The sequence below is a fragment of the Salvelinus sp. IW2-2015 genome, unplaced genomic scaffold (genome assembly GCF_002910315.2).
Source record: "Salvelinus sp. IW2-2015 unplaced genomic scaffold, ASM291031v2 Un_scaffold1856, whole genome shotgun sequence".
Classification (NCBI taxonomy): Eukaryota; Metazoa; Chordata; class Actinopteri; order Salmoniformes; family Salmonidae; genus Salvelinus; species Salvelinus sp. IW2-2015.
Genome location: NW_019943221.1, coordinates 132,332 through 155,820, shown reverse-complemented (window position 1 = coordinate 155,820; position 23,489 = coordinate 132,332). Strand labels below are relative to the sequence as shown.

The window sequence follows — 23,489 nt, the reverse complement described above, 5'->3', positions numbered from 1 at the left end:
CGTACGGAACAGCTGGTGCTCTCATGCATGCTTCAGTGTTGCTTGCCTCAAAGTGAGCATAAAATACATTTAGCTCGACTGGTAGGCTCGTATCACTGGGCAGCTCATGGCTGGGTTTCCCTTTGTAGTCCATAATAGTTTTCGAGCCCTGCCACAACAGAAGTGGTAGAAATTAGATCAAATGGATTTAAGTTAGCCTGTATTAAAGTCCCCGGCCACTAGGAGCGCTGCTTCTGGATGAGAATTGTCTTGTTTTCTTATGGACTTATACAGCTGGTTGAGTGCGGTCTTAGTGCCAGCATCGGTTTGTGGTGGTAAAAAGATGGCTATGAATAATATAGATCAGAGATCTCTAGATAGTGTGGTCTACAGCTTATCATAAGGTACTCTACCTCAGGCGAGCAATACCTCAAGATTTCTTTAATATTAGACATTGCGCACCAGCTGTCATTGACAAATAGACACACACCCCGCTCCTTGTCTTTCTATACGTAGCTTCTCAGTCCAGCCGATGCATGGAAAATCCCGCCAGCTCTATATTATCTGTGTCGTTCAGCCACAACTCGGTGAAGCATAAGATATTACAGTTTTTAATGTCCTGTTGGTAGGATAGTCTTGAACGTATATCAGCCATTTTGTTTTCCAATGATTGCACATTGGCCAATAGAATGGATTGTAGTGGCAGTTTACAGTTTACTATGAATTCTCAGCAGGCAGTCCGACCTCCGCTCCATTTTTCTATATGCAAATAATTCCCTTCTTACTGAAGCAGCTCTCACTCACATGGCTCACTCAGATATCTTAATTATTGTTAGCCAATGCACATGTTCAGGTCCTTCTCACAGGCATCTCAGCTATGAAGTAGGCTCCAAGTGAAGACAGACACATCGGGACACAACTGCTGGGTCCATCTTATCGAATTCCAAGGCGCATATTGAAGATGCTAGAAGAACTGTCCACAGGGTGAGTAGGCCTAACGAACAGCAATCTACTATCCCCCATAGTACAAAAGTTGACCTATTGTATTGGTCAGCTTGTCATTCGGTGCAATAAATAAATATTCCAAACATCTGGGACAGTTGTCGGTTGCAATAGATCATTTTATACAACACATCAAAAACAAAATTTAAGCAATGAGGCTGATGCAACAGATCAGAACTTTTAGCTTAAAATGTTGATCAACTGTTAGGCTATTTCTTCACATTACAAGCGCATCACTGCGCACACGGCAGTAGGCTATTAGCGCGAATGTTCCAAAATGCCATCAATTAGCGGGAAAATATTGTTCTCAAAAGGGACCGCAAATGCGATTATGCATATAATGCTTAATTATAAAAGGTGTATTTTTATGGTGAAAATTATCTTCCCCAAACTTGAAACCCACAGGCTGCCTATGTATGCCAGTTAGGCTCTACACCGGTTGTAAAGCAAATTAATGTGCTTAATTTTAAGAAGTTATTTGGCCACTTTAGTTGATACAAACAAACCTTATCTAAACATACATGCACCTGTCTCGGAACAGGGCCATGGGAAAAGTAATACTATGCATTTAAATAGCGAATGGAGGACGCTTTTCCCGTGGTTCATTTTCATGCTAGCCAGGTAGGCTATACTCCTGTTGTAAAGGTAAGCAATGTGCTTATCTTGTCTATTATTGTTCTGTATAACGTAATGTTCTGTGTGGACCCCAGGAAGAGTAGCTGCACTTTAGTAACAGCTAATGGGGATCTGAATAAAATACAATCAAAATAATATATACGCGATGAGTGGAGAAAATATGAGCAGGTCGCAGAGACAGAAGTGAATACAGAGCTAGTTTATTGAACATGCTACAGAGGAAAAGGTCGCAGAGACAGAAGTGAATACAGAGCTAGTTTATTGAACATGCTACAGAGGAAAAGCAGAACACACGATAGAAGAGAAACATCTAAAACAAGCCCGACCAAATCTCCCGAATTTGTTAGAAAATTATTTTAATTGTGCCGCTTCCAAACTATATCTGAATATTACATTTCCAGAGATGTAAAAATGTAACTAATATAGAAAATATACGACTTTTTCCCTCTTGAAAACATACATTTTTAAGATACGTTTATCCAGCAAATTGAGGTTGTGGGACTCTTAAAAACCATAGCGGGTATTATATGTAGGTCTGCTTAAAATAACTGTATAAGGAATTAATGTCGTTGATAATGAATCAGGTCCTGTACCTTACCTTATTTATTTTTTTCTCCTCCCAGATATACAAAATATATCAGAGAGGTTCATTCAAATGTTGATTCATTTCCTTTGTGATACAACTGTAAATTAAAAAGACTAAAAAAGGCACAAACTTTGGTCCCAACCAGGGTTGTCCCTCCTCTAACAGCAACACGTTGACGTCACAACAGGTTCTAACCTCCTTCCAACACATGCAACAGCAGAGTTTTGGTATCACTTTATTTGAAACTGTACGTCACAAAACAGTCCTAATATTGTCATGACATTTGCTTTGTGTCGTGTGTAATGACGATATTGTGACAGTTAAGTGCAGTTCAAATTAGTAAAGTATTACAAATATATGTTTTATTCCAAGAACTAGAGAGAGCAGGCAGTAGAAGCTTAGAAAACCACTCACCTCTTACCCATGTACATGAATGTGATGAAAAACAAGGGAAGTAAAAACCTATAAATAGCACATTAAGACTATTTTAGTAAAATGTGTAAACTAAAAAATAAAATAAAAAAATGGGGAAAATAAACTAGGGTTAAATCGGTATTGTTCGTTGTTTGTCTACAAGAAACCTCCAAGCAACGTGGTCTAAATTATCTAAAATAAAATAAAAGACTGCCTCAACTTCAATCTCATATTGTTCCCCACTCCACAACAACCGCAGTGAATTTAACGAAAAAAAGGAGAAAAAAAAAAACTCCACAAATTGAACAGCAACTGAAAAAGGCAAAACTTGGGTGGCAGAAACATACAAACTACACAGGAGAAGAGACAAATCATGTTAAATTTCACATCAAAATTAATGTGCCTCAAAATCAGACAGGGATTCATGTCAATATTTGGATGTAAAAATAATTGATAGTCTGGTAAGGCACATATCTTGTAGAACTAATCATAGTCAAAAGAGGCGCCCATGTCCATTCATCCAACCTTCGTAATGAGAAGGTAGAAAAGGCAAAAAGTTTGCTGATCATACAAATGGGTTATAGGATTAACACAGGGGTCAGGATCAGGGGGTATGGGGTTAACACAGGGGTCAGGGGATATGGGGTTAACACAGGAGTCATGGGGTATGGGGTTAACACAGGGGTCATGGGGTATGGGGTTAACACAGGGGTCATGGGGTATGGGGTTAACACAGGGGTCAGGGGGTATGGGGTTAACACAGGGTTCAGGATCAGGGGGTATGGGACTAACACAGGGGTCGGAATCAGGTGAAGGGGTTAAAATGTCCTCAAAACATAGAAGTACAACAATTTCTTCCCCCCGATTTGAGTTTCTGGTTCTCTCTGAAGGAATGACTGATAACACTTAGAAACAATAAGGTCAAAATGTGGTCCTCAAGCGTCTGGAACGAGTCAACAACAGGGTTAACAAATGCCAGCCAAAATCTGCTAGGGAAAAACAGAAAGCGATGTTGTGGAGGATCGTTATGCCGGTTTAGATGGTGGATTTGGAGAAGGACACTCTCAGGTGGTGGTTGTCACCCATGTTGTAGTTGTGGAGGTCGATCAGACCCTGGATGGCCTCTTCCACCGTCGACATCTGGAGCAGCGCCATTTTGTGATCCCTGGGAAGAGAAGAATGGTTGAACACATCGAAATACAACTTGGATCTGTCGCAAACCGTTCCATCAGCATGTAGTGTATATTCTGCTCTGCTCTCAACCACCCCGCAGCCCCACAGAATGGACAGGAACACAGGCTCGGCGAGTCTCGTCACTCCCTGGAGCTAGCCACAGAGCTACGGCGTGTCGGAATCAATTCTCAAGTTCATTCACAACCAATTGAAGAACAACCGTAGCTCAGTTCTGTTATTATATAGTGGTGAAGAGAGACGTACTGAAAGAACTTGAAAGCGTTCACAGTTCCCCCGGCGTTGGAGAACAGCAGTCGGAGGTCTTCCTCGGTTACATCCGTTCTGTGGAAACACGTGAACTTAGCATTTTAAGGACACAGCCAACCCAGACAAAAGACCATAAAACTTTTCTTTAACTAGTCAAGTCAGTTAAGAACATATTCTTATTTTACAATGACGGCCTAACCCGGGCCAAACCCAGTCGACGCTGGGCCAATTGTGCGCCGCCCTATGGGACTACCAGTCACGACCGGTTGTGATACAGCCTGGAATCGTACCAGGGTCTGTAGTGACGCCTCTAGCACTGAGATGCAGTGCCTTAGACCGCTGCGCCACTCGGGAGCCCTAAGACTCTGATCTAAGAACAGTTTTGTATTAGCTCATAATGGTTATTGTTAGGATTTGGACATGGTAAGCAGATCCTGTGTCTGTTGGTGTATTCCCTTAGAGATAAAGTTCCCTTAACTTTTCTTCCAGGTATAGATGTTGCCTCAGATGACCCTCCCCCCAGGGTCAGATGACCAGATGACCCTCCCCCCAGGGTCATATGACCAGATGACCCTCCCCAAATCCTAGTGAGAAAGATCAAAACTGTCCTTAAAATCAGTGTCTAGGGGAATACACTAGACACAGGAGGTGTTTACCATGTCCAAATCCTAACAATAACCATTATGAGTTAATACAAAACTGTTCTTAGATCAGTGTGTAGTGTAGGGGCCATGTGGTAGACTTACGGGATGTTGGAGAGGTGAAGAGTAGTGGTGGGAGGGAAAATGTTCTGAAAGTTCTTGGAGCCGGGCTTCTTGAAGCGGTGCAGGGGGGAGTTAGTGAAGTCTTTGGTGAGGCCCTGGTCATCCAGTCCATCCCTTGGCAGCTGCACCGAGGTGTGCTTAGACAGAGCCACCCTGATGGCTTTCCCATGCATCTTCTGCCCATTCAGGTGACTCATAGCTGGAAGCATTTCATTTGTACCGAGTGAGTTTTTATATAGCAGTACTTGTGTCCCAAGACAATCACCCCCCCCCCCCCGCATTTAGGAGAGAATCTACTTCAAAAAGAATGGAACAATCAATCAACTAGACACTAAATAAATCTGGGGAGATGTCCTTTTTATCAGTCAATAAACATGAGACAATGGAGGAGGACCATGTTAACTAGCCCGGGCCGTGGCCTTACCTAGCCGTGGCCTTACCTAGCCGGGGCATTACCTAGCCGGGGCCGGGGCCTTACCTAGCTGGGCTTGGTTGGCATCAGCCATCTGTATCAGAGCACTGTCTTTCTTATTGTAGAGGATCTTCACCCTCTGGGCATCACCATACACCCCTAGGTTAAAGTCATGAGCAGACGAGAGGAGGGCGAGGAAGAGGAGGAAGAGGAGACAGTGAGGAAACACTTTAGCACTTGAGATAGAGGGAAAGTTTAGGCAAGGCAGAGACAGAGTAAGAGGCTAGATAGAGAGAGAGTCTGAATGTAGGCTAGATATCATTCATCAGAATTAACATTTGAAGAGATGTTGACGAGATGTGTGTGTGTTAAGGATAGATTGAGACATCCCCATAAACAGATAAGTTAATGACATGTTTGGCTAATTAAACTACTGTACAGGCTATGCCAAATCAATGTACCATGCATTAACACAAATCTATTGATGGGTCAATTTCAATAGCCAAAGAGAGACAGAGAACCAAACCAAAATGTAACAGAGGAGCAACAACAAAAAACTACAAGTCAAAACAATTAGTGCAATATGGAAAAGAACAAAATAAAAAGTGAAGGTCTCTTTAGAACAGAAATAAGCAACAGAAAGCTAACGACAACATACCGAAGAGAGTAAACAGACTTTGGGGCGTAACCATCTTTAGAAGAGAAGAGAGCAAGCAGCAGAAGACAGGAAGACAGGTAGAAGAGTCGGAGCGGAGGTAGAGAGCGGAGATGGACAGATCATCCAGAACGGAGGAGGGTGGTTTCCCGTAGAATGGTGAAGGTGGTCATGGAGTATGGTTCAAGGCAGTTAATTTGGGGATAAAGGTTGGTTCCGATGGAACAGGTTTTGTTCAAGCACCAAGCATGAGCAGAGGGTTATAGAGATGGAGGGATGGATGGATGGAGGAGAGAGAGAGCGCGAGAGAGGGGGCCAGGGATGGAAGGTAGTAGGTGGGGAGGGAGAGAGCGCGAGAGGAGGGGAGGGATGAAGGGTAGTAGGTGGGAGGGAAGAGACGCGAGAGGTAGGTAGTGGGGAGGGATGAAGGGTAGGTAGGTGGGAGAGAGGCGCGAGAGAGGGATGAAAGGCAGGTAGTTGGGGAGGAGGGAGTGAGGGATGAAGAGTAGGTAGTTGGGGAGGGAGAGAGAGGATGAAGGGTGGGTGGGTAGGTAGGTAGGTATGGGGAGAGAGAGAGGGAAGAAAATGCAAATGTAAAAAACAAAGTAAGGGAGGGAGACAAATTAAAATACAGGTCAGTACACAGGAAATGATGCAGGAGTTTGGTCAGACTGACTGGTTCATGTACTTTACACAACTAAACAAGCAAATAAACTGGGCCAAATGTAAATCATCCCTTGACAAACATGGGTAAGGTACAGTCAATGTCAAAATCATACGAGTTATAGCCTAGCAATGAAGAAACAAAAAAGGCATGCGATAGGCTAGCGCATGAAGTCCAGGATCATTCGGTGTGTATAAAGGGTATGAAAGAAGATAACTAACTAGTAGAAAGCAGTCAAATCTCTGGTTAGTATCATCCACATGCAAGAACAGACAGGAAACCACCTGGAAGCACTATGGCATCCATAGATCATGTTTGACCCCACAGACGTACATGTCAACAGGGTGTGGGGCCCCAAAACAATAACTGCAAGTCAAAGTATCTGAAATACGGGGTCCTCTCCAGAGAACAGAGGTAAAGTCAGGAGAGAGAGAGAGGACAGTTACATCTCAGTACAGTACAGCAAAAGGAGAAAGAGAGACAATAGGAGAGAGTTAACCAGCTTCAGCTCAACATGGCAGAGGAGAGAGTTAACCAGCTTCAGCTCAACATGGCAGAGGAGAGAGTTAACCAGCTTCAGCTCAACATGGCAGAGAGGAGAGAGAGTTAACCAGCTTCAACTCAACATGCAGACAGAGAGAGGAGATGGTTAACCAGCTTCAACTCAACATGACAGAGAGTAGTGTAACCAGCTTCAGCTCAACATGAGAGAGGAGAGATGAGTGTGTTAACCAGCTTCAGCTCAACACGGCAGAGAGATGTGTGTTAACCAGCTTCAGCTCAACATGACAGAGGGAGAGATGAGTGTGTTAACCAGCTTCAGCTCAACATGGCAGAGAGGAGAGTGTTAACCAGCTTCAGCTCAACATGACAGAGAGGAGAGATGAGTGTTTTAACATGTCGGAGAAGAGGAGAGATAACCAGCTTCAGCTCAACATGGCGGAGAGAGGAGAGATGAGTGTGTTAACATGTCGGAGAGAGGAGATAACCAGCTTCAGCTCAACATGTCGAGAGAGGAGAGATGAGTGTGTTAACCAGCTTCAGCTCAACACGGCGGAGAGAGGAGAGATTAGAGTGTTAACCAGCTTCAGCTCAACACGGCGGAGAGAGGAGAGATTAGAGTGTTAACCAGCTTCAGCTCAACACGGCGGAGAGGAGACGATTAGAGTGTTAACATGGCAGACAAGAGGAGAGATTAGAGTGTTAACATGGCAGACAGAGGAAGATTAGAGTGTTAACATGGCAGACAGAGGAGAGATTAGAGTGTTAACATGGCAGACAGAGGGGAGATTAGAGCGTTAAACATGGCAGACAGAGGAGAGATTAGAGTGTTAACATGGCAGACAAGAGAGAGATAGAGTGTTAACATGGCAGACAGAGGAGAGATTAGAGTGTTTACATGGCAGACAGAGGGGAGATTAGAGCGTTAACATGGCACAGAGGAGAAAGTAGAGTGTTAACATGGCAGACAGAGGAGAGATTAGAGTGTTAACATGGCAGACAGAGAAGATTAGAGTGTTAACATGCAGAACAGAGGAGAGATTAGAGTGTTAACATGGCAGACAGAGGAGAGAGTAGAGTGTTAACATGGCAGACAGAGGAGAGATTAGAGTGTTAACATGGCAGACAGAGGAGAGATTAGAGTGTTAACATGGCAGACAGAGGAGAGAATTAGAGCTTAACATGGCAGACAGAGGAGAGATTAGAGCGTTAACATGGCAGACAGAGGGGAGATTAGAGCGTTAACATGGCAGACAGAGGAGAGAGTAGAGTGTTAACATGGCAGACAGAGGAGAGAGTAGAGTGTTAACATGGCAGACAGAGGAGAGATTAGAGTGTAACATGGCAGACAGAGGAGAGATTAGAGTGTACATGCAACAGAGGAGAGATTAGAGTGTTAACATGGCAGACAGAGGAGAGATTAGAGTGTTAACATGGCAACAGAGGAGAGATTAGAGTGTTAACATGGCAGACAAGAGACGATTAGAGTATTAACATGGCAGACAGAGAGAGATGAGAGTGTTAAACATGGCAGACAGAGGAGAGATTAGAGTATTAACATGGCAGACAGAGGAGAGATTAGAGTGTTAACATGGCAGACAGAGGAGAGATTAGAGCGTAACATGGCAGACAAGGAGAGATTAGAGTTTAACATGGCAGACAGAGGAGAGATTAGAGTGTTAACATGCAGACAGAGGAGCGATAGAGTGTTAACATGGCAGACAGAAGGAGAAGGAGAGAGGCTCAGACTGCACTGGCAGGCTCTGACATTTATATGGAGAGATGGAGAAAGAGGAGATAGTGTTGGTTTTGATAAGAGTTTGGCCTACGTCTGGAGGGGGTAGACAGATCATTACTGACCTCTTCGTTGAGGTTGGAGGCCAGGAGCACGCCGCTGGAGCCAGAGTGACCAGACAGAGCCACCCTCCCTGCAGCAGCAGCCGCCGCCGCCGCGGCATTCAGCGGGCTCAGGCACCTGGAGAGGTCAGAGGGCTCAGGAATTAGACCCAACATGAAGTAGCCAAGGATGAATTCAGCTCACCCTGGGCTAGTGAGGGCAGAGATTTCCCTTTAGGACCAACAGAAAGGTCACCCTGGGCTAGTGAGGGCAGAGATTTCCCTTTAGGACCAACAGAAAGGTCACCCTGGGCTAGTGAGGGCAGAGATCCCCTTTAGGACCAACAGAAAGTCACCCTGGCTAGTAGGGCAGAGATTTCCCTTAGACCAACAGAAAGGTCACCCGGGCTAGTGAGGGCAGAGATTTCCCTTTAGGACCAACAGAAAGGTCACCTGGGCTAGTGAGGGCAGAGATTTCCCTTTAGGACCAACAGAAAGGTGGAAAATATGCAAAGTCTGCCCACCCAGACCTGGCGAGTAAAACAAATGTTTCCCTGGCAGTCAGGTAGACGGGTACAGACAGTCCAGTAATAGTGATTCACCTGACACTAGACAAGGACCATGTTAACAAACATGAGCAGAGAGACAGACCTCACAGAACCAGAGATGTTAAAAAGCAGAGCTGGCCCCTAAACCAGTGTCACGCTTCAACTTCCAGACACCATGAGTCCCAAAGAACACGCCAAGAGAGGAAGAGGGGGGATCTACCCGGGATCTTACCCAAGCAGAGGAGGGGGGGGATCTACCCGCGATCTTACCAAGCAGAGGAGGGGGGGAAGGGATCTACCCGCGATCTTACCAAGCAGAGGAGGGGATCTACCCGCGATCTTACCAAGCAGAAGGGGGATCTACCCGCGATCTTACCAAGCAGAGGAGGGGATCTACCCGCGATCTTACCAAGCAGAGGAGGGGATCTACCCGCGATCTTACCAAGCAGGACGGGGATCTACCGCGATCTTACCAAGCAGAGGAGGGATCTACCCGCGATCTACCAAGCAGAGGAGGGGGATCTACACCGCGATCTTACCAAGCATAGGAGGGGATCTACCGCGATCTTACCAAGCGAGGAGGGATCTACCCGCGATCTTACAAGCAGGGAGGGGATCTACCCGCGATCTACCAAGCAGAGGAGGGATCTACCCGCGATCTTACCAAGCAGAGGGAGGGGAATCTACCCGCGATCTTACCAAGCAGAGGAGGGGATCTACCCGCGATCTTACCAAGCAGAGGGGGATCTACACGCGATCTTACCAAGCAGAGGGGGGGGTCTACCCGCGACCTTACCAAGCAGAGGAGGGGGGGGGGTGTCTACCCGGATCTTGAGAGAGGGGTCTACCTGGATCCCCGAGCATAAGGGGACTACGATCTGACGAGCAGAGAGGGGGGGTCTACCTGGGATCTTACCGAGCAGAGAGGAGGGGTCTACCTGGGATCTACCGAGCAGAGAGGGGGGGGGTCACCTGGGCTTACCGAGCAGAGAGGGGGGGGGTCTACCGGGGCTTACCGAGCAGAGGGGGGGGTCTACCTGGGATCTTACGTAGCCAGAGAGGGGGGGGGGTCTACCTGGGATCTTACCAGCAGAGAGGGAGGGGGGGTCTACCTGGGATCCTTTACCGAGGCAGAGAGGGGGGGGGCGCTAACCTGGGATCTTACCGAGCAGAGAGGGGTCTACCTGGGATCTTACCAGGCAAGAGGTGGGGTCTACCTGGGATCTTACGAGAGAGAGGGGGGGGTCTACCTGGGATCTTACCGAGCAGAGAGGGGGGGTCTACCTGGATCTTACCCACGAGAGAGAGGGGGGGGGGTCTACCTGGGATCTTACCGTACAGAGAGGGGGGGCACCTGGGATCTTACCGAGCAGAGAGGGGGGGGGGTCTACCTGGGATCTTACCGTAGCAAGAGAGGGGGGGGGGGGTCTACCTGGGATGCTTACCGAGCAGAGAGGGGGGGGGGGTCTACCTGGATCTAAATTACGCAGGCAGAAGAGGGGGGGGGGCGTCTACCTGGGGAGATTACCAAGGCTCTACCTGTCTCCGAGCAGAGAGGGGGGGGGGTCTACCTGGGAGTCATTACCGAGAGGAGAGGGGGGGGGTCTACCTGGGATCTTACCACGGGGCGACGCGAGCAGGGGGGGGGATCTACCTGGGATCTTACCCTTACAATCCGAGCAGAAAGAGGGCGCGGGCTACCTGGGATCTCTATACCGACCGACAGAGAGGGGGGGGGGGTCTACCTGGGATCTTATAAGCCGAGCAGAGAGAGGGGGGGGGTCTACCTGGGATCTTAACGCCTGAGCAAGGGGGGAGTTAACAGGCAGCGCAGAGGGGGGGGGGTGTCTACCTGGGATCGTTACCCCTGCGTGTAGGACAGCAGTAAGGGGGGGGTTACCGGGATCTTACCCCGGAACAGCTAGAAGAGAGGGGGGGCTCCTACCTGGGATCTTACCGGCCAGAGATGGGGGGGGGGGTCTACCCTGGATCTTAAGCCGAGCAGAACGAGGGGCGGGGTCTACCTGGGAGTCTTACCGAGCAGAGAACTCGGACTGAGGGGAAGAAAAAGGGGAGTGATGGAGAGAGAAATAAGAAGCAGTACAGAGGCTCGAAAGAGGGGGGGTCTACCTGAGATCTTACCGAGCAGAGAGGGGGGCGGGCGTTCTTACCTGGGATCCTTACCGAGCAGAAGGCGGGGTTTCTACTGGGATCCTTACGAGCAGAGAGGGGGGTCGACCTGGGATCTTACCGAGCAGAGGGGGGGTGGTGTACCTGGGTACTCTACCGAGCAAAGAGGGGAGGGGGGGGGGCTTACCTGGGGATCTTAGCCCGGAGCAGAGAGGAGGGGGGTCTACCTGGGCATTGCTTACCGAGCAGAGAGGGAGGGGTCTACACGCGGATCTTACCGAAGCGAGAGGGGGGGGGTCTACCTGGATCTTACCGAGCAGAGAGCGGGGGGGGTCTTACCTGGGATCTTACCGAAGCAGAGGGGGCGGGGGGTCTACCTGGATCTTTACCGAGCAGGAGAGGGCGGGGGGGTCTACCTGCGGATCTTACCGAGCAGAGAGGGGTGGGTATCTTACCGGGATCTTACCGAGCAGAGAGGGGGGGGTCTACCCTGGGGTCTTACCGAGCAGAGAGCAGGGGGGGGGCTACCTGGCGGTCTTACCGAGCAGAGAGGAGGGGGTCTACCTGGGATACTTACCGAGCAGAGAGGCGGGGGTCTACCTGGGATCTTACCGAGCAGAGAGGAGGGGTCTACCTGGATCTTACCGAGCAAGAGAGGGGGGGGGGTCTACTGGGATCTTTACCGAGCATAGAGGGGGGGGGGTCTACCTGGGATCTTACCGAGCAGAGAGGGGGGGGGGTCTACCTGGGATCCTTACCGAAAGCAGAGCAGGGCGGGGGTCTACTGCGAATCTACGAGCAGAGAGGGGGGGGGGTCTACCCTGGGGATCTTACCGAGCAGAGAGGGGGGGGGGGGTCTACCTGGGATCTTACCGAGGCAGAGATGGGGGGGGTCTACCTAGATTCTTACGACAGAGAAGGGGTGGTCTACCTGGGATTTCCGAGCAGAGAAAGGGGGGGTCTACCTGGGATCCGTTACCGAGCAAGAGGGGGGGGGGGGGGGCGGGTCTACCTGGGATCTTACCGAGCAGAGCAGCGGGGGCGGATGTCTACCTGGATCTTACCGAGCAGAGAGGGGGGTCTACCTGGGATCTTACCGAGCAAGAGAGGGGGGGGGGGTCTACCTGCGATCGTACCGAGCAGAGAGGGGGGGTTCTACCTGGATCTTACCGAGCAGAGAGGGGAGTCTACCTGGATCTTACCGAGCAGAGATGGGGGGGATATCTACCCTGGCATCTTACCGAGCAGAGCAGGGGGGGTCTACCATGGGACTGTACCGCAGCAGAGAGGGGGGGGGGGGTCTACCCTGGGATTCTACCGAGCAGAGAGGGGGGGGTACTCTACCTGGCATCTCATATAAGCCTGAGCAGATCCACAGCGAGGGGAGAGGCCGGTCATACCTGGGACTCTACCGAGGCAGAGAGGTGGGGTCGGGGCTCCTACCTGGGAATCTTACCGAGCCAGAGAGTGGGGTCTCCGTTTACGGAGGAGGGGGTCTACCTGGATCTTACCGAGCAGAGAGGGGGTGGGCGTCTACCTGGCTTACAGCAAGAGGGTCACTGGATTACCGAGCAGAGAGGGGGGGGGTCTACCTGCCGATCTACCGAGCAGAGAGGGGGGGGTCTACCTGGGATCTTACCAGCAGGGGGGGGGGATCTACCTGGGGATCTTACCGAGCAGAGAGGGTGGGTCTAGAAACGGCAGGAGGGGGGGGTCTACCTGGCCGGTCTTACCGAGCAGAGAGAGGGGGGGGGTCTACCTGGTCTTACCGAGCAGAGGGGGGGGGTGGTCTACCTGGATCTACCGACAGCAGGGGGCGGGGGTCTACCTGGGATCTTACCGAGCAGAGGAGGGGGGGGTCTACCTGGATCTTACCGAGCAGAGAGGGGGGGCCCTACCTGGGATCTTACCGAGGAGAGAGGGGGGGGGGTCTACCTGGATCTATACCGAGCAGAGAGGAGCGGGGGGGGGGGGGTCTACCTGGGATCTTACCGAGGAGAGAGAGGGGGGGGTCTACCTGGGATCTTACCGAGCAAGAGGGGGGGGTTCTACCTGGGATCTTACCGAGCAGAGAGGGGGGGGGGTCTACCTGGGATCTTACCGAGCAGAGGGGGGGGGGCTACCTGGCGATCTTACCGCAGAGAGAGGCGGGGGGTCTACCTGGATCTTACCGAGCAGAGAGGGGGCGGGTCTACCTGGGATCTTACCGAGCAGAGAGGGGGCGGGGTCTACCTGGATCTTACCGAGCAGAGAGGGGGGGGGGGTCTACCTGGATCTTACCGAGCAGAGAGGGGGGGGGTTCTACCTGGGATCTTACCGAGCAGAGAGGGGGGGGGTCTACCTGGGATCTTAACCGAGACAGAGGGGGGGGGATCTACCTGGGATCTTACCGAGCAGAGAGGGGTGGGGCTCTACCTGGATCTTACCGAGCAGAGAGGGGGGGGGTCTACCTGGGGTCTTACCGAGAGAGAGAGGGGGGGGGTCTACCTGGGTCTTACCGAGCAGAGGGGGGGGGTCTACCTGGGATCTTACCGAGCAGAGGGGGGGGTCTACCTGGGATCTTACCGAGCAGAGAGGGGGGGTCTACCTGGGATCTTACCGAGCAGAGAGGGGGGCCCTACCTGGGATCTTACCGAGCGAGAGAGGGGGGGGGGGCGTCTACCTGGGATCTTACCGGAGCAGAGAGAGGGGGGGGGGGGGTCTACCTGGGATCTTACCGAAGGAGAGAGAAGGGGGGGGGTCTACCTGGGATCTTACCGAGCAGAGAGGGGGAGGTCTACTGGATCTTTACCGAGCAGAGGGGGGGGGGGGATCTACTGGGATCTTACCGAGGAGAGAGTTGGAGTCCTTGCCCTGGAAGGCAGCAGCCATTGTTGGCGGTCCATGGCAGGCTGCCGTACCCCTGCAGGGAGCTCTGGCCGGGTGTAGTCACGGCTCTTGTCGTTGTTGTACTTGACGTTCAGGTTGACCAGCTTGGAGTAATCGATGCGGAGCGTACAGCACGAGTTGTAGATGTTCTGCCCATCCAGGGCCTGAGGAACAATGGAACGATCCCACTTGAGTTTATTTGCCATATGTAATGATAAGTGAAGTATAACCGGAAATCTTTGCAAAACAGCAACTATACAAATTATAAAACTAAAAAAAGTACATAACAAATTGATAATGAACAATGGAAAAGTTCCACTCACTATTTTGGCTTGCTGGGCGGTCGGTGGGTCGTTGAACTGCAGCAGAGCCTGGAACTGATTGTTCTTGGTGAATGTGATTATCTTCATGACAGTGCCGAACTTTGAGAAGATCTGACCCCCGAAGAAAAAAAAACCCAGCAGCAATACAAAAATATTGAAAATACAACCTCTAGGAAATAGCTGATGTATAACTATCAGATGTGATATGAAACTACTGTTATAAAACATCATTTTGTACTGAGATGAAAGGGCAGGAGGTGGTAGTCAAGTTGTAATGTCACATGCAAGTGACAAGTACAGTGAAATGCCTTTCATGCAAACTCAAAACCCAACAGTACAATAATCAATAACAATGTGAATGGCAAGGCACCGTCTCTGCCTGGCCGGTTCCCCTCTCTCCACTGGGATTCTCTGCCTCTAACCCTGTTACAGGGGCTGAGTCACTGGCTTACTGGTGCTCTTTCATGCCGTCCCTAGGAGGGGTGCGTCACTTGAGTGGGTTGAGTCACTGACGTGATCTTCCTGTCCGGTTTTTCGCGTCCCCCCCTTACCACACCTCCTGATATAGATGTCCTGGATGGCAGGGAGCTCCGCCCAAGTGATGTACTGGGCTGTCCACACCACCCTCTGTGGAACCATGCAATCGAGGGCGGTGCCATTGCCATACCAGGCAGTGATGCAGCCAGTCAAAATGCTCTCAACTGGTACAGAGGAATTTGAGGGCCCATTTTATCTGTTCTTAATGCTGTTGTGTCTTCTTTGGGCCATTTTAAGTCTTTAGTGATTTGGACACCAAGGAACTCGAAGCTCTCGACCTGCTCCACTGCAGGCCTGTCGATGTGGATGGGGGGAGTTCCGACTCTTGTTGGTAGCAAATCTGCGATCGGAGGTCGTCCATCTTATTGTCGAGTGACTGTATGTTGGCCAGCGGATTGGAGGGGAGGGGGCAGAGGTGGCTGATTTTACCTTTGCCTTAATCTCACCAGGATCCTCCACCCCCTTTTGCCTCTAAAGCCGACGTTTCCGCTTGGGTAGCCTGAAAATTGGGTCTGAATTACAGAGAGCCCAGGGAAGGTGAGTAGAAGTAGAAGCTGAATATGGAGTAAGTAACTGTTGGTCTGATGTTCAAAAGTTGTCGTCGGTTGTAAGAATTAATAGTGCATACATTTAATAGTGCATGAAAATAAAGCAAAAAGAAGCAAAAATAAATCACAAATAGCAAAGTTTGGTCGGAGCTTGCAAAACGGCTGCCATCCAGTACAGCGCCATTGATTCTGATCACATCTGTACAAAATGGAGGATAATCACAAGGGGGAAAAAATGTATATTGCATTCATAAATCTGCCATCTGACTGACAAACCTATTAGAAAAACGAAAAATACATAGTAAATGTAGGTTACCTGCTGCAGCACATCCAGAGTGACTGGGTAGAACATGTTGTCAATGATTATTCTGAGCACAGGGCTTGATGCAGCGGTTAGATCTGCAATGGAGCCTGACGTAGGAGTACCTCCTCCTTGGACCGCTGACACCGCCTGCAGGACGGCCTGGGCCCGCTGGTTTCCACTATCTGTTTTGAGTTCTTTGTGGTTGGAATACTGGATGAATACGGGGACGTTCCGAACATGCGGTGTCACAGTAGAGTAGTAGTTGATCATGGTTATTGCTGCTTCCTCTGTCCCCAGCTCCAAGAAAGCCTGAAGACCAATAGATAGAAACAGCATTTAGTCTTCTGTTAGGCTATATACCCAATGGCATCCTATGAAGTCTTATGATACAGTTCAATGAAACTGTACCACGTCTGTAGCCAAGGTTCCAGACTAACATTTTCCCCGGGCGGCACCAAGTTTTTCCAGTTGGAGGCACCAGCCTACGATTTGGTCACACCCCCCAAAAAAGTGTTTTGTATATTTTTATAATATTTTACACCTATTTTTTTTTTTGGGGGGGGGGGGGGGGGGAATGTTCAATAAAATGAATTCGCCTACATCTTTATGTGCACTAATATCATATTGTAATTAATTTTAGAGATAATTCTCCACCGGAATAACTCAAACACATTAGCTAGATGGCTAACTGTAACTATAATAGAATAACTAGAATATTGCTGTTGTCGTCTACCACTCAATGAAGGCCTATGAAATCGCAAAGACCAAATGCGCAGTTCGCTCGCTCCGTATCTCAAAGCCATATCAAATATCTTGGTTGTAAGATAGTTGCTATTGAGCTCAAAATTGAGAGCAGAGAAGAAGAAAAAAGTATTCATACCAACAGAAAACTAATAAGCTCCTTTCTTCAACTGTGACAACAGGAGAGCTGTGTTTTTCAGGCAATTTTGTTATACAATCCGAAACGCTTTTCTTTCTCCGAGAGCATCCTCCCCCCCTGGGAACTAAGAGTGGTTCGCGCGACTGCATCAGTAGGAAACAGGTACCAGGGGCAGGTAGACACTCATCACAGGAATCATGTGGATAATGTACTTTACGGTTTGACCAAAATATGGTTTAGCCTCCTAAAAATTTTTTTTTACTTGCTAAGCCAAGTCAAAGGGTCGCAAAATGTGATTAAATGGTAGCAGTCTGGAACCCTGGTATCATAAAATACTTTATAGACAGGGAGTGGGACATAAACGAAAACATGGCGATTAATGCAACAAAATTGTAAACACGACATTCATGTCAGACAAACAAACACAGCCAAAGTTTTTTTAAATCCTTGTGACAAGGAATAAGAATGGATTAAAACACAGGCAATTATGAATCAGACAAGAGGTCACACAAGAAAGGACAAAGGGCCAACCGACCATAGCCTACTCCTTGAAAGATAGACATTCAATCTTTGGCAAGCCCCTGACAGAGAACACAATCTAAATTGGCTGCTGTATTATTCTGGGCCAAAGATCGTCTATTAAATTGACAGGACAGTCGACTGACCGCTCTAACAATGGAAAAAGATGTCCTCAAAGATGGAAGGCAGGCGAGATCAGGTGGGACCATTCTAGCCAATGAGAGGGCAGATACGCATGTGAACTACAGGCCATAGTATCTTTGTTACTGTGCCATATTAGTGTCCGTGACAGCTGGGGCAGCGCCATTGAGGCCATCTCCTCTTTCAAGCAGGAGTTGGAACCGGTTCAAGCAAGAGAACAGAAAAATAAATTTGTCAACGAACAGAATCAGAACGAAAGTGATGCACACTGTTACGGAACAGAACCTTTATTCTAAAAGCATGGGAACCAGTTAACAACAACATAGTGCCTGTGCAAAGCCCTTACTCTGTCACTCAGATACATATTCCAGCGTCTGCCTGCCAGCTAAAAATCTTTGCCAGTGTTTGTGCCTGTGTAGGCTACCTGCCCCTCCAAAGCATATGCTACTGTAGCCTACTGACATTACTTGATTCAGAAATTAGGGAGAGATTTTTTATTAGAGAAGACATGATTGGGCTCCCGAGTGGCACAGTGGTCTAAGGCACTGCATCTCAGTGCTAGAGGTGTCACTACAGACACCCTGGTTCAAATTCAGGCTGTATCACAACTGGCCATGATCGGGTGTCCTGTAGGGCGGCGCACAATTGGCCCAGCGTCGTCCGGGTTTGACCGTCATTGTAAATAAGAATTTGTTCTTAACTGACTTGCCTAGTTAAATAAAGGTACCATTTAAATTGGATTTATTAACTACAAAAATATGTTTTTATTTTAATTCTGGTGCCACTCTGCATACAAGCTTGTTAGTCCAACGTTAACTTTCAGAAGTTAAGACATAAGTATAACTGTGTGGACCTAATACATAACAAGATGCCCAGCGTTTCAAGCCTCCTCCTCAACCCTCCCTCCCCCGCCCTCTCCCCACTCACAAAATGACACATGTCCACTTATATCAGTGAATTTGTAACAACCTAACCGTTACGTAACTTCTATTAGATCAAAAAGAACTCACGTAGCAAATTAGCAAGTACATTTTTTATTAACCAATTTCGACACTCATTGACCTACATACAAAAATTCCTCCCGTTGTGGGCTTATTTTTCGTATAGATTTTGGGCTGAGTAAAACCTTGCTGATTGCCTGTTCCTCTATCTGGGCACACTCACCTGGTTTTTCCCCTTAAGCGTCAGGATATTTGTGACCTTCCCGAAAGGTAACCCCAGGGCAATGACCTCCGATTCTGAAGTTTCATTGGGCAGTTTTCTGATGTGGAGCACACGAGAGGGAGGGGCCTCCATCCGGTCTTCCACTCTCAGCTTTTTACTGTCGCTCCCATTGGATTTACTGTCGCTCCCATTGGCTGTAACATCTAGATAGAAGACACAGCTTTTATTGTCCCAATCCTGCTCTAAAGCCACCCCTCAGAAAGCACAAAACACCCACTAACTAAAGAGGAGCATGGAATGAACACCACTAGACTCCATCCTCTTACGATGGACGAACACGTCATACCTCAACTTCAGTATTAGTGTTCCTCAAACATTTAAAGTATAATACTATATTTGGCATCTGAATGCAATATACACTGAGTGTACAAAACATTAGGAACCCCCCCTCTTTTGCCCGCAGAACAGCCTCAATTCATCAGGGCATGGACTCTACAAGGTGTCGAAAGCCGTTTCACAGGGATGCTGACCCATGTTGATTTAAATGCTTCCCACAGTTTTGTCAAGTTGCCTGGATGTCCTTTGGTTGGTGAACCATTCATGATACACACTGGAAACGGTTGAGCATGAAAAACCCAGCAGCGTTGCAGTTCTTGACACACTCAAACCGGTGCGCCTGGCACCTACTACCATACCCCGTTCAAAGGCACTTAACTTTTGTCTTGCCCGTTCACCCTCTGAATGGCACACATACACAATGTCTCAATTGTCTCAAGCCTTAAAAATCCTTCTTTAACACGTCTTGTCCTCTTCATCTACACTGATTGAAATAGATTTCACAGGTGACATCAATAAGAGATCATAGCTTACACCTGGATTCACCTGGTCAGTCTATGTCATAGAAAGAGCAGGTGCTCCTAATGTTTTGTTGAGGATTTCATGTTACATTAATACAGAAACTTTTCCCAGTCAACCCGTGTCAGGCTTCATTCTCTTCAGCCCCAGCGGCAGGTAGCCTAGTGGTTAGAGTGTTGGGCCAGTAAACGAAAGGTTGCTGGATCGAATCCCTGAGCTGACAAGGTAAAAATCTGTCGTTCTGCCCCTGAACAAGGAAGTTAACCCACTGTTCCCCGGTAGGCCGTCATTGTAAAAAAATAATTTGTTCTTAACTGACTTGCCTGTTAAAATGTTTATTTTTAAATACCTTACTATAGTTTCTCTAAGACATTACAGCCATGTTCTGAAGAGATCTAGCCTATTGAAATGCACTGCATCTCTATTTCAGTCACATGCTAGCGTGTGTCCACCTACACATACTGAAACACCTGCCGTGAGGAAGACATTGACCAATACAGCCGTTCTACTTCAAACATTCATTAATCCTTTGACTTATTTGAATGCCGTTGGAACACGGTCAAATTACTTATGCAAATATCTCTTCAGAGAGGGCTGGGGGGGGGGGGGGAGAACCCCAAACTTACCACTGATACTGCTCATTTCAGATCCACTGTTGTAGACACTGGTTGACATCAACTCATCTGATCCTCTCTGGAGAAAGAAAACAAAGAGAGAAAGAGAGAGGGAGAGAATAAGAGAACGAGAGAAAGTGGGAGGGAGAGAGAAAGAAAGAAATTGAGAGCAAGCAGAGCCCCTGAAAGACGACAATGAAATACAGATCTCTCTCTGGACAGTCAGAGAAAACAGAGGGGGGACATAAAACCAGAAAGAGTCGCCTCGTTTTTTTTGGGTTCTAGTGTCAGTCAGCTTAATCTCATGTAGTCTCAAGATGTCAGACATGTCATTTCATCTGGGAAATCCCAGAAGGCTCTGAACCGTCTGTCCGCTGGGCTGCAGTTGGTGGCTGACGCGCTCAGAGTCCTGCTAAAACTGACAGACGGGACAGCAATGCTATGCCTGGAGCCATTAGAGACCCACCTAACAGGCCTGGGTCTTAAGCTTTTTTCTATTTTTGTCTGAAATGTTCTTTCTCTCTAACAAAATGTATAGACGCAATAAACTCTGTAAGGCCAGAGTCCACAAATACATTTTAGTAAGTTGTCTAGCTTAAAAACGTGACAACTAGGCCAAGGCTAATTCACACCAGGGCTGGGAATGTAGCTGAAAGGAACGCTTCTCAAAGCAAACTTTATTTTGGACGTGAAACATTGATGAAATAAACACAGAGGCAAAGCCCAGGTTTGTTATAAAGAGTATTTCCATTAGAGGAAGTTACCTTTGTTTTGCACCAGATGGAACAAGGGTTATTGGACACGAATCAAGTTGGAAGGGTACAGGATCACCGAGCATTTATAAGAGAACAAGTTTCTCCCTAAACAGATTCGACTTAAGTTGTTCCTATTTAGTTACTGTTGTTCTAATATCATGAAAGCTAGAAATGAGGACTTGAAATGTAGCTGTATTTTTTGGACCCGATACTAGATACTCTCTCAACAGTAGTAAGTTACATTTAGGATTCTGTACTCATACGACTAGGTCTATGCCCAGATCCTGACTTGAAAGCACAACTTTTTAAACAATTGTTGTCAATGGGAGAGAGGTAAATTTGAGTTGTGTGTCAGGCATCTGCCCATAAAGTACTCCAGGGGTCAAAAAACTGGATGGAGGCAAACCTTGACCAGCATGAGATACATTAATCTGATGTAGCCTAATGTAACAACTCAACTGGGAAAGAAAAAATATTTTTGTATTGCCATAGCAATGAAAGGGAATTTCAAGATATGGTTTCCATTTATCTAACTAGCTATAACCTTTGCCATAAATAAATATATACATATTTTACCTTTATTTAACTAGGCAAGTTCTTATTTTACAATCACGGCCTACCGGGGAACAGTGAGCTAACTGCCTGGTTCAGTGGCAGAACGACAGAGTTGTACCTTGTCCGCTCCGGAGATTCGAGCCAGCAACCTTTCGGTTACTGGCCCAACGCTCTAACCACCAGGCTACTTGCCATAGAGAGGGCATTGGGCTGAAGCTTACCTTCACACCAACTGCAACATCTCCCATACTGAAAAAGAGAGGGAACAGAATGATTAGCTACCTCGTTAAGCCAAATCGTTCCACAATTATAGCAGCATGCCGCCGCTTCTTTACTTATCTGGAGTTCAACTAGCTAGTAGCTAAGGAAGTTAGCTAGCAGGCTAACGTTAGTGTCGTGGCTACATGCAAAAAGAAAACCACCAGTGACAAACGTTTCTCTCTCTCCACACCAGCACACACGTTAGCTAGTGAACTCCTAGTTACACATATAAAATGGGTAACCTGTATGGCAATGCACGTTAGCCAGGGATTTTGTAGTTTAACGGTGTTGATAGCTTTGTGAGTGGATAGCTTACGCTAGCTACAATTCCGATCAACAAAGGATAAAATTAATGATCACCGGACAAGTGACGACACACTTTGTCATGCTTGAGTGGTCCTCATTTCTTAAGACTAGCTTGAGCTAGCTAGTTAACTCACGTTAGCTGAACGTGATTGCCCAGTCAATTTACTAGCTGGTTTCTTAACAGTTGCAAAAGCAAAATATACTTTTAGTTATCTAACTAAAGCTAACTTGCCATCGCCGTCTGGCAGTTCACATGCCCAGCCAGGAGTTAGCTAACGTTAGCTAGCCAAGCTAACGTAACGTTAGCTAGCTACCCTTAGCTTAAATAAAAACCAATCTAGGGTGAGGTAAGCAAGCTACTCGAATTGAATCAACTAAATATTGCCGCGCATGATGAATCGTTCATGAACAACACATAGATGGCCAATACATACCCGTCCATTGCTAGAATATCGTTATAAACGACACAGTTTTTTTTGCACTTCTCTTGCCAACAGCACAAACAACATACAACAAAATGGAGGGACTTGAGAGCTTGGCGAAAATAATCGAACCCGGCGGAAATAGTCGAACAAAAAACGTGTTTCGTTTTACACGCAGCAGCATGTATTTTTCTCTGTAAAACCAATTTGAACATTTTAAGACATAATGGTACGCTATTTTGTACTTCATAGAGGCTTTAAATTGATGCATTGTCATTAATTAGTCTACATCATTTGCTGTGAACATTGAGTTGTTGGGTTTTATTTTTTAGGCTATAGGTCTGTTTGTTTATCCTTTTAATGTGACTCTAGGTTGTGCTACGTGTGCCTATATCAAAGATGGGCATGGCTATATTACACATATACACTGAACAAAAATATAAACCCAATATGTAAAGTGTTGGTTTCTCTCACATTTTGTGCATACATTTGTTTACATCCCTGTTAGTGAGCATTTCTCTTTTGCCAAGATAATTCATCCACCTGACAGGTGTGGCATATCAAGAAGCTGATTAAACAGCGTGATCATTACACAGGTGCACGTTGTGCTGGGGACAATAAAAGGCCACTCTAAAATGTGAAGTTTTGTCACACAACACAATGCCACAGATGTCTCAAGTTTTGAGGGAGCGTGTAATTGGCATGCTGACTGCACGAATGTCCACCAGAGCTTTTGCCAGATAATTTAATGTTCATTTCTCTACCATAAGCCGCCTCCAACTTCGTTTAGAGAATTTGGCATTATGTCAAACCGGCCTCACAACCGCAGACCACATGTATGGCGTTGTGTGGGCAATGTATGTCAATGTT

The 23,489-nt window shown here is 47.6% G+C and overlaps 1 pseudogene; it reads right to left on the bottom strand.

Annotated features, from left to right (window-relative positions):
- Nucleotides 1-1,801: 1,801 nt before the first annotated feature.
- Nucleotides 1,802-22,740, bottom strand: LOC112072211 (polypyrimidine tract-binding protein 2-like; annotated as a pseudogene).
- Between the last annotated feature and the right edge of the window lie 749 nt (nucleotides 22,741-23,489).